The 17,643-nt window shown below is 45.0% G+C and overlaps 1 protein-coding gene across 9 annotated transcripts in view; it reads left to right on the forward strand.

Moving 5' to 3' along the window:
* The window catches only part of pknox2 (pbx/knotted 1 homeobox 2), a 435,336-nt gene that overhangs the window by 239,889 nt on the left and 177,804 nt on the right, over positions 1–17,643 (forward strand). For all 9 annotated transcript variants that reach the window (XM_068053838.1, XM_068053847.1, XM_068053843.1 and 6 more), the window contains exon 2: positions 300–390. The gene's annotated coding sequence lies outside the window, so the exon portion shown is untranslated. The remainder of the gene's footprint in view (positions 1–299; positions 391–17,643) is intronic.

Consider the following 17,643-nt stretch of genomic DNA (forward strand, 5'->3'; position numbering starts at 1 on the left):
CTCCAATATCTTGCTCAAGAGGCCATTCCTCAGGTGATTTCAGATTTTGGCTTGACCAAGCTACTCCAGAATTGGGGCACCACTGGAGCCTGAGCCCAGTGTTCATACACGTGCACTCTTCAGCAGTGATCATGAGCAGGAGAGGGACCCTGGGTTGTGTTTTTATTACCTCACCACACCATGCAACCAAGGAGTGCTGAGAGTGTACACCCCAACTGTTGGGCCATTTGACTGTTGCTTTAGAGTGTGTAGGAAAGGCTGAGTACTTTGGTTTAACTTTGGCTACTCGTGTTTTACAGGGACTGCTGTCTTGTGATGCTGTGAACTGCGTCTTCGTCATTGGTCTGGACCTTCTAAAGAAATCTGCAGATACCAGGCTCCCAAACATCGGTGAGTGAAGTGTTGAATCGCACCTCTCCATCATTGCTCTGTTATGGAGTGAGGGGTGAGTGTAGGCTCCGACCCTGCTCCTCTTTTTTAATGATGTATGTTGTGTGAAGTGGGGAGGAACTGACAGGGAACAGAAAAGCAGAAGGGAAGGATCACACCTGGCTATGTCTACAAGCTTGTGATAGTCAGCCGCAGTGGTGTTGGTTTGAGAATAGGCCAAGTGTCTTCCTGCTCTCCCAGAAGGACAGTGGATGTCCGAGGCATTGGAGAGTGAGGAATACATTTCTAAGCAAGAAAAATTACATAAAAAGAAAATTCTTAAGCAGGGAGAAAAATAATTGGCCACATCCTCTGTTCAGCCAACTGTGAAATGCAGTCTCCGTGGTAACGTATTCTTTTAATCCCCAACTCAGCAAGTGATTTCCTCTTAATCCTATGGGTCACTTTCACAAACCAGGTGTGTTTGGAACTGTTTAGCTTGCAGGACTGTGTGCTCAAAGCATAACAAAACTCTTAAAATTAAACCTATGTTTCCCCTCTTCCCCACTTAGCAGCTACTCTTAGAGCTATTCTGCAGTCGAGAGGACTGTTCACTCTGTATTGTAATTACTTTACTGAGATGTGATTGGGTAGCAAAGAACAGGGCAAGGAAGGGTAAAGAATAATTCAAACAGAGCAAATATGTTTTCTGTGACTTCTCTGATCATTCATCTCATTGCTGGTTGCAGATTCCTGCTGTGCACAAAAATGGCTGCTACATTTGCTTGCTGTACTTCTCTGTAACTCATTGTCAGTCATATGCTTTACACGGTGCTATGTTAAATTTTTTAAAATTAAAAGTGTTAATATTCAGCTCCCTGACAGCACTGTGGGTTTACTACACCGATGGACTGCAGCAGTTCAAGAAGACGGCTCACCACTACCTTCTCAAGGGCAGTTAGGAACAGACAACAAGTGTTGGCCTTGCCAATGACGCTCGCGTCCCATGAAAGAATGAAAAAACAATTCAGCTTTGTTATCAAGACTGTACTCCCCCCTATCTCCACGTGACCTTATCCCTGTTAGTCAGCATTGTACTCCAGCAAAAAAAAACTGTGCAATTACACAATGGCCTAGAAATTATGCTGCACCATTTTTCAGGTTTCCTAAACCTCCAATATGGCAGGCAGGAAGTGCATGCTTATTATAAGGTGGCATGGCCTGCCATATTGATAAAGGCTAAAAAAATCGGTGTGTAGTGCTCATGCCTGAAATGGGCATTAGACCTTTTTTATTACTCAAATAAGGGGCTCACTGCAAATTTGGTTTGCCTTGACCCAACTGGCTCCAGTAATGGCTACACACAGGGAAAGCTAGGCCCATGTGCGGCCTAACAGGGGGTCCTTAAAGGGCCGCAACCAACAAGGTAAGGTTTTAAAGTATCCTTACTTGAACATGGAGCTGTTGCTGGCCATACTACCTTCTTTCCCATCCCACCTTGGCCACTGCTTTTGCCCCCTCAGCAATTACTTCCTTCCCTACCCAGTGGGTGTCTCCCATCCCCCGCAAGTGCTGCGGCTAGCAGTGACCCGATCAGCAATCCTGCTTTGCTAGCTAGATGGAAATAAGACCCAATATCGGGTTGGTCTCACCAACCAGGCGCAGGCATTAGCTGCACTTCTAGGTCAATGTATCTATAAGTAGAGTAGAAACTACAAAGCATAATGCACTCTGCACTCTATAGCAACTTGCAAGAGCCTTAAATTTCTGCACAGTTAGAACAAACATTTTTAAGTTGCAGAAGCTCCTGGTAGATGCACATACATACACAGTACCCAGAGCTTAGTCTGGCTGGGTTGGAAAGGGAGAATTTGCCTACACATTGAGAATAAGGGCCAGCTTTATACTGGAGTATGCACCTTATGGCACTCCCAGTGCATTCTCAGTTAACCTTGAACAATGTGCTATATCTTGCATTCTTTGTGTAGGATTACATAAAACATAAACTAAGATAAATGTTTCTTGTACATCTCTTTGCCGTCTAGAAAACAGCATGTAGAAGCAATATGTACTTTTTTCTTGAAATAAACCTTTTAAAGGTCATCCTGATGGTTTAATGCATTTCATTCTGGAACCCTCTTGGAGCAGTTGGCCCGATGATGGTCCTGTTGGCTTTAGTACAGGGGCCCTGGACCTGGCAGGAGTGAACCTGAAGCACTGAGGGGCTAGATGGAACCAACATTCAGTTTACAATCCTGATTAGACTGATAAGAACAATGAGGTATGTTGTGTCTTCTAGAGTTAGTGTGCTTTGCTCTGTTGATGTGGAAACATATTGCATACAATTATATTCAGAGTCAGACTGTCGCTGGCCGATTCTGCCCCACAATTTGCACTTTAGTTTGGGCTCCAATCTCTTCATTTTTAATGAGCACTCATGGATTCAGATACTGTGACTATGGTTGAATCTGAATCATCAGCCTATTCAAGAAGGCAGCAACTGGCAATAGGAGCATGACTCTCAGATATTGGGTCCAGTGGCCATGAAGAGCAACATTCTCTCTAGGAAGGGCAGAGCCCCAGGCATTGGGAGGGGCAGGAAGGCAATGGAGACCATAGCCTCTGCATAGGATCTACTGCCAAAGACGGAGCCACCTTGAGATGACCAAGAACCAGTGCCAGAGGAGACTCAGACTCTCCTCGCAGATGGTCACAGAGATTTGTGACCTCACACCTCACAGCACTGCTTGCCATGCCCTGCCAGTAGCTATCAAAGTCACCCATGGCCTTGAATGTCTTCGCTTCTGGCTCCTTGTAAGGATCAGCTGCTGACCTTTGTGGTATCTTGCAAATGGCTGCATGTCGCAGATCACTGATGCCTTTTTTGCGAAAACTGAGCAGTACATTCAATTTCAGACAGATGGGGCCTGGCAGGCACAAAGGGCAGTGGGTTTCCCCATCATCATTGGATTCCCCAGGTACAGGGTATCATTGATTCCACCCATGTGGCTATTAAGGCACCGACTGAGCACCCAGTGGGATTCATCAACAGGAAGAACTTCCATTCCTTCAACATTCAACTGGTCTGCAACCACAACAAGAGCTTACTGCATATGTGCACTCATATTCCTGGTAGCTGCCATGACTCCTTCATCCTCTGCCAGTCCAGGCTGCTGCAACTTTTCATTCCAATCCTCAAACTCCGTGGATGGATTCTAGGGGACGAGATATCCCTTGAAGAGCTGGCTATTCACCCCTCTTGAGAACCTGACAACAAGTGCACAAAGGCACTAAAACGGAAGCCATCTGCTCACAAGGACCACTATCAAGCTTCTGAAGATGCGGTTCCGGTGCCTGAACCAGTCGGGTGGGGTCCTGCAATGTGATTTTGCAAGGATCACGCGCGTGATGGTGGTCATCTGTGTTCCCCATAACATAACCCTCCAAAGACACGTGGACCTTTAAGAGGTGGCAATGTTGGATGGACACAGCTCATCGGAGGAAAAGGAGGAACAGGACGTGGAGGGGGAGGAAGAAGATGCAGAACACAAGTGCGCTGGCTATACTGGGAGGTGCCTTGCCTGGCGCGGGGCTCGAGGCTCTCATCAGGATGCCATTAATCTCAGGGATCATCTGATTCAGGCTCATTTTAGCTGAGCCCCTTGAACCCAGGAGGAACGGCATGGTATGGAACTCACTTTGGGGTGCCTGTGAGTGCACTTCCATTGAAGATGCAGCCTGGAACAGCTCAACTCTTACTGCCAATGAAAGATGCCAGAGGTTTCACTGTCACCATTCATGGACCCTTGCTCCCCTTCACTACTTTATCCCTCTTCTCCTTTACTGCCATTAATAAAAGGAGGTTCACTCGTCTTGTTTAATTTGTCAATATTTACATGATGCTCAAAAAGACAAAGTGCACAGTTACATGTGACCCACCACGTGCAAGGATCCACCAAAGTGATTGTATCTGTGCTGGTGGAGGGTGTGGTTATAAGGTGTGAAAGTGCTGGGTCTGAGGTCTGCTCTGGCAGCGCTTGACGCGGTGATGGTACAGGAATTGGACTTTATGCATCGACTTCATCTATGGGAAAAGTGCGAAGAGATCATGAGAACTAGCCTTGGAGAGCAGAAGCCTCTGTCATGATGAGGCATCCCAATGTAGCTCAGTCCTCAGCATGCTATTGGACAGTCTGGAGTTCAATACACCCCTTTAATGTACGCATTCCACTTTTTATTCTCTAAGTCCACCAGGGATGTCCGTCTCACCTTCCCCAACTTGCTTGTGGTCATTGACCCTGGCGATCTCCATGACTCCCACTTCCATTGTGGTGGTGATATGTAGGAAGGGCAACCCTCCTCCTGTCTGGGTTCTCTTGTGGCCATTATGCATCCGTTTCTCCTGCAAGGACACAAAAGAGGTAAGGTACTGCTGGCCTCTACAGCCAATGTCAACGGCTCGTATACATAAGAATCAGCATCTATCATTACTGGCAGGTCCTCAGCAGCGCTATGGCTCTGAGCCTTGCTGAGGGGTCAGTAAATACCCTGAGCAGATATTCCTCCCACGTTCAGGACCAGCATGCACCCTCCGGCTCCTCAGCTGGGGTGTCTGCTGGAGCTTGAATATCCAGAGGCCTGTCCTGTGGGTTCGGCATTGCACTCACCTCATGAGAGCGGATAAGGTCAATGAACTCTTCCGGCACTGGACCCAGTTCCTGCGGACCACAATTCATCTGCTCAATGGCTCAGTCACCTCATTCCAGGCCAGTTTGGTCTGGGAGGGTAGCCTTCTCCTGCCACCCTCCTGGAAGAGGACCTCCCTCCTCTCCCTCACCGCCTTGAAGAGGATTTCCAGCATATGCAAAGCGAGGGCCAGCCCTGCCCTGGATTCCAGTCCTCTGCCTTTTCTGCTCCATCAGTAACATTGCCACAACAGTTATTTCATGTATCGGTAGCCACAGTAATGTCTGCCATGGTGGTTTTGAATTGGGCCCATTCTCTTTCAGTCCCACCTCCATTTCCACCCCTGCAGCTGCTAATTGGCCACCCAAACCGCCCTTTAGCCAGTTAACAGTTTGTCCCGTGATAGTCAGGGGTTGTGACTGCTTCCTCCCCAGGGGCAGGACCAGGACCCAGAAACAGTCCTGACATCCGTTTCCTACCCCGGAAGGAAATTCCTGCCTATGAAGTTAGATGTTCTCTTCGCTATAGTGATCGCTTTTCTCCTCCCCACCGCCACATTTCCCCCATGTCATTGTCCAGGGTCATGCATGAAGCACGATTACTTGGGTAAGCTGTCGGAGGCCACATGTCACCTGTGATTCATAACCCTAGCAAGAGTGAGAGAGAGACATATGGTGACAGATTATCTCTAAATTTATTTTTTTCCGAATTGAAAAACTGAAGGCCTGTAGGGCAAGAAACTACTAGGATTGGAAAGAAGAAACAACCAAGAAGAGAATACCAAGTTAATTAGACAGTAGTAATTAGATAACAGTTTTACAAGCCCGAGGATTGTAGGTGGAAGAGAAGACAAGGTTAATGAGGAGCTCTACAGCTTTGGCATCCTGGGAAAGAATAAGTAGATGATAGTGCGATGAATTTTGATTACAACAGAGTGAGGACGTACATAGGAGGAGAAGATGTCGAATGGAATATTTGACATAAGGGACAATAGAGGGAAGTTTAGAGGAGCACTGGCCATCGTCATATCGATACAGTAGAGAAAGAGAGTAGAGTTTGGGACCAGAATAAGTTGTCAAAACTCTGGACTCTCTTATTTCCATACTGAAGCTGTTTCCTTGCAAACTCTTTCATCCATGAGGTTGCAAAGAATGTAAACTTGGACCCATCTGATTGCTGGGCAATAGATGCACTCATAACAGAAATGACTACATCCCTTCATCTTCCTCCAATATGATTCACAGTTGTTCTGCACTCAGTTCAGCACTGAATTTTTTAAAAATTCATTCATGGGATGTGGGCGTCACCGGCCAGGCCAGTATTTATTGCCCATCCCTAATTGCCCTTGAGGAGGTGGTGGTGAGCTGCCTTCTTGAACCGCTGCAGTCCATTTGGGGTAGGTATACCCACAGTGCTGTTAGGAAGGGAGTTCCAGGATTTTGAACAACAGCTTGAGATGAGGTGCCGCCTGGTAACTTCGAAGCTCATAATCTAGTTGGGAGATGAGGCACAGGCCTGGCTGTGCTCCCAGGCCCTATAGATAAAGCATGTATTTATCAGAGGTGTGAATTAATTCCAGAGTTGGCAAAACACAAAAGAAAACCACAGTAATTGCTGCCGGGAGCAAGTTATGTGCATCGAGAACCAACAGCAAGGAACTGGGCCAACTGATGCAATAATATAGTGAACTAAGTTCCAAGGATAAACTGTCTATAAGGACGACTACAACCACGCTGAGATTAGATCAGTGATTTGGTCTTGAACTCGTTTTGAGGAAGGTTGTAACTGGCCTGAGTCCTGTGCTCTATAAGTGCTAGCTTTAACTCAGGATGACACTTGAATACATTATTATCTTTCTCTCAGATTCCACCCTCCCTTCCTTTATCTCTACTTTTTACTGGGGTATGGTTTCACAGTGACACGGAACACAAAAGTCCGAGTGTATCAGGCCTGTGTCCTCAGTACCTTGCTCTACGGCAGCGAGGCCTGGACAACGTATGCCAGCCAAGAGCGACGTCTCAATTCATTCCATCTTCGCTGCCTTCGGAGAATACTTGGCATCAGGTGGCAGGACTATATCTCCAACACAGAAGTCCTTTGAAGCGGCCAACACCCCCAGCTTATACACACTACTGAGTCAGCGGCGCTTGAGATGGCTTGGCCATGTGAGCCGCATGGAAGATGGCAGGATCCCCAAAGACACATTGTACAGCGAGCTCGCCACTGGTATCAGACCCACCGGCCGTCCATGTCTCCGCTATAAAGACGTCTGCAAACGCGACATGAAATCGTGTGACATTGATCACAAGTCGTGGGAGTCAGTTGCCAGCATTCGCCAGAGCTGGCGGGCAGCCATAAAGACAGGGCTAAATTGTGGCGAGTCGAAGAGACTTAGTAGTTGGCAGGAAAAAAGACAGAGGCGCAAGGGGAGAGCCAACTGTGCAACAGCCCCGACAAACAAATTTCTCTGCAGCACCTGTGGAAGAGCCTGTCACTCCAGAATTGGCCTTTATAGCCACTCCAGGCGCTGCTTCACAAACCACTGACCACCTCCAGGCGCGTATCCATTGTCTCTCGAGATAAGGAGGCCCAAAAGAAAGAAAAGAAAAAAGAAAGATTATTCAAGTGCTCACCTAGTAGTCTTTTCAACGATGTATAGCATCGCAATCGAGGCTGATTTTTGTCTCTTATGCAGGTGCCACTGGATCATAATTAGCAGCAGAAATCCTGGCCTTTTTTTTTTCTCTTTCTCATCATCTCCCCACACTCCTCCTCCCCCTCTCTCTCTTGACCCCTACACACAATACTATACTAAGATATCTAACTCGCACCACACCACAGGGTGCCATTATCCATTTATCCTTGAAAACTACTGCCCCATTTCCAACCTCTTTCCTCTCCAAAGTTCCTGAACATATTGTCATCTCCCAATTCCATGTTTAATTCCCTCTAATCAGGTTTCTACCCCCACCATGCTTCATAAACTTGTCTTCATCCAAAGCTCTGTTGCCTGTATCTTAACTCACAAAAGTCCCATTTACCCATCACCCTGTGCTTGCTGACCTACATTGGCACTCGGACGGACACTGCATCAATTTTAAAATTCTTGTCATTATTTTCAAATCCCTCCATGGTGTCACCCCTCCTTATCTCTGTAACCTCCTCCAGCTCTACAAACCTTCAAGATCTCTGTGCTCCTCCAATTTTGGCATCACTTTCTCAATTTTAATTGCTCCACAATTGGTGACCATGCTATCATTTGCCTATACCCGAAGCTCTGGAATTCCCTTCCTAAATCTCTCTGCCTCTCTATTTCTCTCTCCTCCATTAACATGCTCCTTTAAAACCTATTTATTTGACCAAACATTTGGCCATCTGTCTTGATAGCTCGTTCTGTGGCTTGTTGTCAAATTTTGATGATGCTCTTGTGAAGAGCCTTGGGGTGTTTTACTGCATTAAAAGTGTGAAAAATGCAAGTAGTTATATAGCAGTTGCAGCAACCAGCTCTTAATTGTTCGGCAAAATGTTACAAACCTGTTTGAGTATTTGCACTTACAGATACAGATCACTTCCAAGGGATCCAATATTGATGGATTTCTATTAGACAGAAACTGGGTTGGATCTACTGGGATGATGCACGTTGAGCAGATACCTCTTAGGTAATTCTTCCACTATAAGGTCCACATTTTTCTGGGAGTCCCTGAAATTGGGGCTGACAAATTTCATCTAATTTTTCTAAAACTCTACAAAGAATACTTACGTAAAATTCATCAACTCACCCCATACCCCTGCCTTAACTCAACCAAGCTTCCAGGCCTCTGGTATAATACATGGTCCTACTTATCCAGTGTTCATAGTCTAGCTGTGTATAGAGTTCCCAGTCACTGTTGACTACATAATGCCTATAAAATGACAGTTGTTAAGGCAGAGACTGAGATAAGTCAGACGAAGATTATCTTGCCTCTTTTGCCAGTCAGTCTGCTGCACGCCTGGTCTGACCTCCTCACTGGGTGTAAGGTCTTGCCCAACAAACTGTGAAGGTGCCACTGTTTGCACACTGTTATGAGCAATGTGTATAATGTGCAAAATTGTGCTGGAGGCAACGCAGACACATGTTCTGCTGTGTTTGCCTCCCATTGACTGTTGGTTGAGGCAATGATATCTTGTATTGATCTCCTCACACTGGCATCCTTGCTGCTATGTTGCTGCACAGGCCCAACCTTCAAAGACACAACCTACTGCAAGGCTCATCCCTTCATGCCACATGAGATCTAATGGATGAAGGATATGAGAATATTTTGAAATACCTTTAACTTGTGGCTCCTTTTGAGCAAGACAGAAACCTAAGATATAATCGCTTCATAGAAGTAAGATCACAGACATTCCAGTATGTCCCTGAGTTTATTTAATCCTAGAGAAGCAGTTAATTCCCACTCTTTGTGTCTTTGTGTGATCTCATGGATACGTTTTTCTTTGACTTTCATGGAAAGTTAATGGAAATTCCATTAAACAAGGTATGCACCGCAACTATTAAAGGATTTCCAGACATCTACCCATGGGTTGCAGGATTTTGCATAAGGTAAAGTTAATTTAAATTAGTGTACCCCATGTGAATCTCTGATTTTTGTCCCACCTGGTCCTAATGTAGATTGAACAGACTCTCCTTTCTTCCCAGAAAGATGATCCACACTAATGAGGATTGAAAAGGAAGAAAAAGTCCAGCTGGTTGCAGCTGTTGGGTCTGAGATCGTGAAGTCACCGAACTGGATTAGACAGGAAGCACTTGGGACCATGAGGGAAGGAGACAAAGATCTAGTGATTTTTAATAGTGAATTGGTTTGGTGTTGTATTCAACACAAATATGTAATTATAGATGCACCCACAAAAGCACTATGACTGCTGGTTTATTTTCCTCCATTCCATAACTTTAGTGGAAGAAGTAGATATGGGCATTGAGTGATCGTTCCTGTTTTATATTTGCATTTATTTTTTCATGACTGCAAAATGATGTATAACATAACCTGAGTATGGTGAAGGCAACATTATCAATTGTCATAGCAACTACCATTTTTCTTAATCCGCTTTGTTGATTTGGTTAAAATGTCCATTCAGTTTCTTTTTGGATGTATTTTCTGCTCTTCAAGGCGAATGGTCTCCAAACAAGGGGAAACGTTCCTACAAATAGCATATCAGATGGATGACAGATTATTGTTTTTCTGTGGGACTGCTTCTGGACAAATTGTTGTCCCCTGCTCCCCTTCATGTCATGTTTGGGACATGCACCTCAACAGGAAGACTTGGGTTAAAGTCTGATCCAAAAGTCGGCATCTCTGATTATACTCCCTCAGTATTGCAGTGCAGTGTCACAGCCTTGATTGAGTTCAAATACTGAAGTGTGACTTGACCCTAGGACTTGACTGAGCAAGCGCACTTGCAACTGGGTCAAGTTGGCACTAAAGGAAGTGGAATCACCTGTTATTAATCATAGAATCATAGAAAGTTTAAGGCACAGAAAGAGGCCTCTTGGCCCATCGTGTCTGTGCCAGCCAAAAAATGATCCACCTATTCTAATCCTACCTTCCAGCATTTGGCCTGCAGCCCTGCAGCTTACAGCACCTAAGGTGCATATCCAGACTCCTTTTGAATGAGTTGAGGGTTTCTGCCTCAACTACACTTTCAGGCAGTGAGTTCCAGACCTCCACCACCCTCTGGGTGAAAAGGTTTTACCTCTTCTCCTCTCTAATTTTCTACCAATCACTTTAAATCTATGCCCCCTAGTCACTGACCTCTCTGCTAAGGTGAATAGGCCCTTCACCTCCACTCTATCCAGGCCCCTCAAAATTTTGTACATTTCGATCGGATCTCCCCTCGGCCTTCTCTGTTCCAAGGAGAACAACCCCAGCCTATCCAATCTTTCCTCATAGCTGCATTTTTCCAGTCCTGGCAACATCCTCATAAATCTCCTCTGTACCCTCTCTAGTACAATTACATCCTTTCTGTAATGAGGTGACCAGACTGCACACAGTACTCAAGTTGTGGCCTAACCAATGAGTTATACAGTTCCAGCATAACCTCCCTGCTCCTACATTCTATACCTTGGCTAACAAAAGAAAAGGATTCCACATGCCTTCTTAACCACCTTATCAACCTGTCCTGCCACCTTCAGGGATCTGTGGATATTCACTCCAAGGCCCCTCACTTCATCTACACTTCTCAGTATTTTTCCCTTAATCATGTATTCCTTTGCCTTGTTTGACCTCCCCAAATGCATCACCTCACCCTTCTCCGGGTTGAATTCCATTTGCCACTTTTCTGCCCATCTGACCAGACCATCAATATCTTCCTGATGCCTACAGCTATCCTCCTTGCTATCTACCACACAGCCAATCTTTGTGTTGTCTGCAAACCTCTTGATCATACCCCCTTACAAATTGTTAATATATACCTCAAAAAGCAGGGGACCCAGTACTGAGCCCTGCAGAACAGCACTAGAAATAGCCCTCCAGTCGCTAAAACACTCGTCAACAATTACCCTTTGTTTCCTGCCAATGAGCCAATTTTGTATGCACCTTGCTGCATTTCCAGGATCCCATGGGATTTTATTTTTTTTAACCAGTCTGCTATTTGGGACCTTGTCAAAAGCCTTGCTAAAATCCATGTAGACCACATCAACTGCACTACCCTCATCTATCTTCCTTGTTACTTCAAAAAATTCAATCAAGTTGGTCAAACATGATCTTCCCTTAACAAATCCATGCTGACTTTCTTTGATTAACCTGTGCCTTTCTAAGTGACAGTTTATCCTGTCTCTCAGAATAGATTCCAATAATTTGCCCATTACTGAGGTTAGACTAACTGGCCTCATATTATTCGGTCTATCCCTCGCAGATATCACCAGATCCCCTGCTCACGTTTCTTATCTGCCACTTTGCTCAGGGGGAAACTCTGCTGCATGAGGTAGGTGGGAATTCTTGGTTACGAACTTTCACGATCAGAAATCTACCCCTTCCACTGAGGTGTCAATGCAGATTGTTATAATTTAATACATTTTTCGGCAAAGTCCCACATAAGTGATTAGTGTGTAAAATTAAAGGGTAGTGTATTGCAATGGATAAAAAATTGGTTGGCAGACAGGAAACAAAGAGTAAGGATAAATGGGTCTTTTTCCGAATGGCAGGCAGTGACTAGTGGGGTACATCAGAGATCAGTGCTAGGACCCCAGCTATTCACAATATACATTAATGATTTAGATGAAGGAACTAAATATAATATCTCCAAATTTGCAGATGACACAAAACTGGATGGGAGGGTGAGTTGTGAGGAGGATGCAGAGAGCTTCAGGGTGATTTGGACAAGTTGAGTGGGTGGGCTAATACATGGCAGATGCAGTATAATGTGGATAAATGTGAGGTTATCCACTTTGGTAGCAAAAACAGGAAGGCAGATTATTCTCTGAACAGCTATAAACTGAGAGAGAGGCATAACCAGCGAGACTTGGGTGTTCTCGTACACCAGTCGCTGAAGGTACGCATGTAGGTCCAACAGGTGGTAAAAAAAGGCAAATGGTATGTTGGCCTTCATAGCAAGAGGATTCGAGTACAGGAGCAGGGATGTCTTGCTGCAATTATACAGGGCCTTGGTGAGGCCACACCTGGAATATTGTGTGCAGTTTTGGTCTCCTCATCTGAGGAAGGATGTTCTTGCTATAAAAGGAGTGCAGCGAAGGTTTACCAGACTGTTTCCTGGGATGGCAGGACTGACGTATGAGGAGAGATTGAGTCGGTTAGGATTATATTCGTTGGAGTTCAGATGAGTGAGTGGGTATCTCATAAAAACCTATAAAATTCTAACAGGACTTGACAGGGTAGATGCAGGGAGGATGTTCTCGATGGTGGGGGGGTCCAGAAACAGGGGTCATAGTTTAAAGATATGGGGTAAACCTTTCAGGACTGAGATGAGGAGAAATTTTTTCACCCAGAGAGTGGTGAGCCTGTGGAATTCACTACCACAGAAAACATTGTATGTTTTCAAGAAAGAGTTAGATATAGCTCTTGGGTCTAAAGGGATCAAAGGGTATGGGGAGAAAGCGGGAACAGGTTACTGAGTTGGATGATCAGCCATGATCATAATGAGTGGCAAAGCAGGCCTCCTCCTATTTCCTATGTTTCTGTGTTTTTGATGAGACTGCTTTTATTCAACAACACTTCCAGTTACCATCTTTGTTTTCTTCTGCATACTGCCAATGTTCATTCCTAGCATTGGATAGAAGCTAGGAGAGGCAGTATTGGACAGAGCGGGATCATTACAACAGAGCTCTGCAGGTTAAACTTTCACTGTTTTGTCTTAACCTGCAAATATGGGTGCAAGGATACTGAGTACAAAATGCTAACAGTTCACATAAAACATGGACAGATGGCATCAATAGAAGTAAGAAAAAAAACTTGCGATTATGTCGGACCTTTCATGACCACAGGACATCTAAAAGGGCTTCAAAGCCACTGAATTACCTTTTGAAGTGTGGTTACTCTTTTAACGGAGGGGATCACATCAGCTAGAATGCCAAAGGTTAGTAAATATTGAATGAAAGCGCAGAATTCACAGTCAGTTCAGGATAGATCAGAAAAATCCACAGTGAAAGAAGCTGCTTCCAGGGACAAGGTGTCACCTAACTCTGACATCATGGGGAAAATGGTTGGATCAACGACCCGGAACAAGCCCTATGAGTTGACAGGCTGATGGGTCTTAGCGTGGGAGCAAGAATCGCATTAAGGTGTAATAAAGCGGCATTGTTGTGAAGGAAAGCAAACATGAGTTTGCTATTTTTGCCAAAATGTTGGATGTGCAGAAAAGCAGCATCTCATAATTCTTTTTGCCCAAAAGCAGGTAATTGATATTTGAATTTGTGGGGAACTTGCTGTCTGCCAAATAGCTGCCAGTGCTACCTACATACCAGGGACTGTACTTTTTAAAAATATTAAAATCATAAGATGTTGGGATGTTTTGAGAATACTACATGGTGCTTTATAAATCTGAGTTGATTTACTTTTCTTCTTTCTCGTTCTGGTATGCGCTCTACCTCATCTCCCCCTCTTTCTTTCCTCCTCCTCCTCCTGCCAACCTCCCTAAGACCCTTGCAGAACACGACTTGTGCTTACATTTCACTACTCTCTGGCATTGACCATTCGTGCTGCACTATCGCACTTTGGAAAAGCCACCTCCTGCCTGGTGTTGGAGACAGTGTGCACCCAGTGACTAACAGGAGCTGAGTGATAAAGTTAGCGCCCTCTGCTGGGAACAGAGCTCAGCTATGAATGGGGAACTGATAGATGAAAGAGTTAAACTGGCTCATTTTAACAGTGTTGGATGAATTCTCTGAGTTGCTTTTCTTCACAACAATGCCGCTTTATTACACCTTAATGCGATTCTTGCCCCCACGCTAAGACCCATCAGCCTGTCAGCTCAGCTGAAAGAATCTCCCCAAATATGCAACAGAAGTTGTCCATTGCTGTTATTTCTGCCTCCTACCAATCTGTCTAGACTGATGGCCAAAAATGTAAATTTGTGTGGCTGTAATGGCTTTGGATCCTGAGAGAGAGCTATGTTTTGTCTCTTCTGGCTGGCTGCTGAAGGTTCCTCTGGGGCAGAACTGGGGTTTTCAAATGACTCCCGGGAGAGCAGATGTTTTCCGTTTGTGTGCTTTTAGGAGGAACGACTGCGATAGGCAGTTACTTCATTTTTGCTAGTCAGCAGAATGCATTTATTATTTTTTTTCAAGCAGATAATGAAAATAGGAGCTACTTTTTCCCCCAGTTTCCACATCATTTTAAACCCCTCTCTGCTGTCTCCTCCACCCTCACCTCCAACAATAAGGGCGAGGAGCTCATGGACTGCTTTGTCACTAAGATTAAGACCATCCGATCAGCTGCCTCCTTTCCACTAGCCCACCGGGCCAAACCTCCTCTAATGCTTTCCCTGCCCTAGCCCTGAACTTGCATCTTTCTCTAGTTTCTCTCCCATCTCCCCTCATGTTGTCTCCGAGCTTATCTTGTCCATGAGCCCAACTCCTGCTCCCTTGACCCTATTCCCACAAACCTGCTGACCACCCAGTTTCTCCTCCTAGTCCCTGTGTTCGCCCATATTGTCAATGTTTCTCTCACTTCAGGTGCTGTCCCTCCTTTAAATCTGGCATCATCACCCCTCTCAAAAAAATTTAACCCTTGACCCCACCATCCTTGCAACCTACTGTCCCATCTCCAATCTGCCTTTCCTCTCCAAAGCCCTTGAATCTGTTGTCGCCTCCCAAAGCCATGCCCATCTTTTCTGAAATGCCCATGTTTGAATCCCTCCAATCAGCCCCATCGCAGCTCATATTAAAAATAAAAACAGAAAGTTCTGTTTTTATTTCAGATTTCCAGCATCTGCAGTATTTTGCTTTTATTATCAAAGTCACAAATTGCATCCTGTGCGACTGTGACAAAGGTAAACTATCCTTCCTTGTCCATTTCGACCTGTGACACTATTGATCACATTATCCTCCTCCAGCACCTCTCCGCTGTTGTCCAGCTGGGTAGCACTGCTCTCACCTGGTTCAACTCTTATCTATCTAATTGTAGTCAGAGTATCATTTGCAAAGGCTTCTGTTCCCGAGACCTCTGGTGATCCCCAAGGAGCTATCCTTGGCCCCCTCCTATTTCTCATCTACATGCTGCCCATTGGCGACATCATCCGAAAGCACAGCGTTCGTTTTCTCAACTTTCAGACCTGAAAAGTGCCCAGTCTACCTTAAACTACCCTGGAAAGGTGAAGCTAGCCGTTTCACACTGCTACTATGCAGTAGCAACACAAGTGGTATTTTCCACTAACGGGATGCTGCCTTCAAGCCAAAAAGATGTTCTGCCTACCACACAAATGAGTAATGTGGTATATGAATTCCAGTGCTGATGTGAAGCCAGGCATGTAGGCTGTAAGTCCCAATGACTGGCAGATCATATCAAACAGCATGCCCCTTTGGCTGTTCGCAATAGGCAGAGCACTGACCGTACTCATGCAGCCGGTACTTGCAAAACTCTGAACACAATGTCTAACGTTAGATGCAATTCTGCGATTGGACTTACTGAACAATCCTGAGTGTGCTAAGAATTACACCAACAACCAATTTAAGATTATCCATCGGGCTCGCAATGTGGCTCACTTATGCTTGCTCGAAGCTACATTATTCATACATAATACAAATTCATATATTCATACCTGTCCTCTGCAGGTAAAAGGAACAGGTCCAGGCGTTGTGCCTTTTTTGAATTAAACAAAAGCGTGGGGGGCAATAGTTCCCTGGTAATTCTCCTTGACAACCAATCGGAGTCAACTAGCCAACCAATCGGCATCCTTCTCTCATGCATTGTAAATTGTTGCTCCCTTTGAAATTTGGCATTCTGCGTCTGTCTTAATGAGTGCAAGATGAAAAGCTTCGAAAGCATGTCTTTTTTTCAGCAATACCGAATAACCCCTTATGTAGCTCGGTGTCATATTTTGCTTTATAATGCTCGTATAGAGTGCCTTGGGTCATTTTATTAGTTTTAAGATGCTGCATAAGTTGTTGCTAAATCCCCTTCGGGAATTGGATATATATTTGAACAGGAAAAATTTGCAAGGCTATGGGGAAAAAAATAGGTAGGTGGGACTAATTGCTCGCTCTTTCACTTGCATGATGGGCCGAATAGCCTCCTTCTGTACAGAGTGATTTTGGAATTCAACGCAGCTTGAAAAAATTCTGCTTTGATGTGTCAACCGTGACTCAGTTGTAGCACTCTCTTCTTTTGACTGACAAGTTTGTAGGCTCAAGTCCCACTCCAGAGACTTGAGATCTAAAATCTAAGTTAACTCTCCAGTGCACTACTGAGGAACTCCTGCCGTCTTTCGGATATGATGTGAAACCGTGTGCTCTCTCAGGTGGACAGAAAAGATCCCATAGCGCTATTTAGAAGAGAAGGGGAGTTCTACCCGGTGTCCTGGCTGATATTTATCCCTCAATCACCAACATAGAAATTGATTATCTGATTGTTATCACATTGCTGTTTGCGGGAGCTTGCTGTGCACACATTTGCTGCCATGTTTCCTTCATCACAACAGTGTTTACATTTTAGAAGTACTTAATTTGCTGTAAAGCACTTTGGGAAGTCATGAAAAGTGCTATATAAATGCAAGTCTTTCTTTGACCAGTTAAGTTAATTTTCCTTTCTTTTCACTGCACCATGTACCAACTGTGCCCAGGTGGGCAGCTGCTCTACTGTTGGCTTCCAGAACTTGATTGAGTTTTTTGAGGAGGTGACCAAGGGGATTGACGGGGGCAAGGTGATGCACGTTGTCTACATGGACTTTAGCAAGGCCTTTGACAAGGTCTCGCATGGTAGGCTGATCCAGAAGGTTCAAACACATGGGATCCAGGGTGAGTTAGCCAATTGGATACAAAATTGGCTTGGTGATAGGAGGCAGAGGGTGGTTGTGGAAGGTTGTTTTTCAGATTGGAGGCCAGTGACCAGTGGTGTGCCACCGGGATCGGTGCTGGGCCCTCTGTTGTTTGTCATATATATT

This window comes from Heterodontus francisci, chromosome 22 (genome assembly GCF_036365525.1).
Source record: "Heterodontus francisci isolate sHetFra1 chromosome 22, sHetFra1.hap1, whole genome shotgun sequence".
Taxonomy (NCBI): Eukaryota; Metazoa; Chordata; class Chondrichthyes; order Heterodontiformes; family Heterodontidae; genus Heterodontus; species Heterodontus francisci.